The sequence below is a fragment of the Rhinopithecus bieti genome, unplaced genomic scaffold, assembly GCF_001698545.2.
Source record: "Rhinopithecus bieti isolate Rb0 unplaced genomic scaffold, ASM169854v2 scaffold_26537, whole genome shotgun sequence".
Lineage (NCBI taxonomy): Eukaryota > Metazoa > Chordata > Mammalia > Primates > Cercopithecidae > Rhinopithecus > Rhinopithecus bieti.
In genome coordinates, this window is record NW_016812090.1 from 745,598 (window position 1) to 747,124 (window position 1,527).

A 1,527-nucleotide genomic window follows, 5' to 3' on the forward strand; every position below is an offset into this window, starting at 1 on the left:
AATAAGTTCCATTGCCTGCAAGGTGTAGTCCATACTCCTTGATGTTCTTATAACATGCTTACCTCTCCAGAAGCATCTCTTCAGCCTTTCTGCTTAATTTCTCTCAGGTATACCAAACTGCTTATAGTTCACTCTCTAGACTCCCTTGACATTCCCATACCTATTCACAGAAAACTAGGTATTTTCCCCTCATTCCCATAATGAATGCCTCTAGATCACTGTCCAAACTGTTATTTTAGAATGATCAGGTTGTGCCTGTCTCTATCACTAGAGAAACAGCTCCTCTTTGTCCGCTCTTGAGCAGAACTAAGTCTTTTTCATCATTATATTAGCAGCACTTTTCACAGTACCTGGTATGTGGTGGTGCCAGGGAGAGGCCAAACAGGCTTTTCTCCATCAGACTTCAGAACCCGTCTCCTGTTGGCCCCTCTGCTACCTCTTCTGCATGTGGATAATACTTGCCCTTCTTTCTGTCCTCTCCTATGTCTAAGGTGTTGCACATGCTAGGACCTCGCTTTAGAATGCCCTTTCTAGCTTCTCTCCATGATTATAATTTATCTTCATTCAATAAAACTGAGTACCGCTATTCCTTCTTCTAGGAACCCTTTCATAATGGCTTCTCATCTAATTCATTATAAATTAAGTGCACTTCTGGTTTTATTTTCAACCTATCCACCATTACTACATTGCAACATGCAATTCTGTTTTGGTTGTCTTCCCCTCTAAGCTTGAGGGCCAGACTATGACTTCTGTCTTTGAATTTTTAATGCCTGCCTTCAGCCTCATATGTAGAAGGACTCAATAAATGTTTATTAACTGAATGATGCTGACCTCATATCTTTCTTTTTCTCCTATTTTGTGTTTAGAAAGTATCTCCAGAAACAAGTTTTCAGTAATTCTGTCATTTAGAATGATAATACTAATTCAGTCATATTTTATCTTTGCATAATGCAAAACCTCAGGAGGCCACTTTGAAAGTTTCCATTTGTTTCTAAGTCAATTTTGAAAAATTATTCATTTGCAGGAGGTTGGAAAGTTAGTACAAGAAAGTCCTGCTTTACTCTGTGAGGTCTCTGAGAATCTGCTCATTTGTTTCTTTGTTGTTTGGATTGAGGCTTTGTGTGTGTGTGTTTGCTTTTAATACTTCTGAGTTGCCAGCTTTTCTAGCACTCAGTCTGGCACATACGCGGCACAAAGAAAATCTAGGAAAACCATTAAAATGTCATTCCCCGAGTCTTGTGGTACTCAGACAATTGGCCTCCTTTTCTCTACTTTCTAGAAAAGAAAGTTTTCTTATGTTTATCTGTAATGTCCCATCCCCATTCATTTATGTGTTTTAATTTATATCTTTATGAAATCTTTTGAATGAATATTAGGCCTTGTACATTAATATTAATATTTCATTAACTAGTTGTATAAGAATGAGCATTACCATGATAAATTCATCTGGATAATGGACACAGTAGTATTCTCTATATTTATCTCATTTTAAGATTCTTTTTATGGCCTGGTACCTGAGAGTGGGAA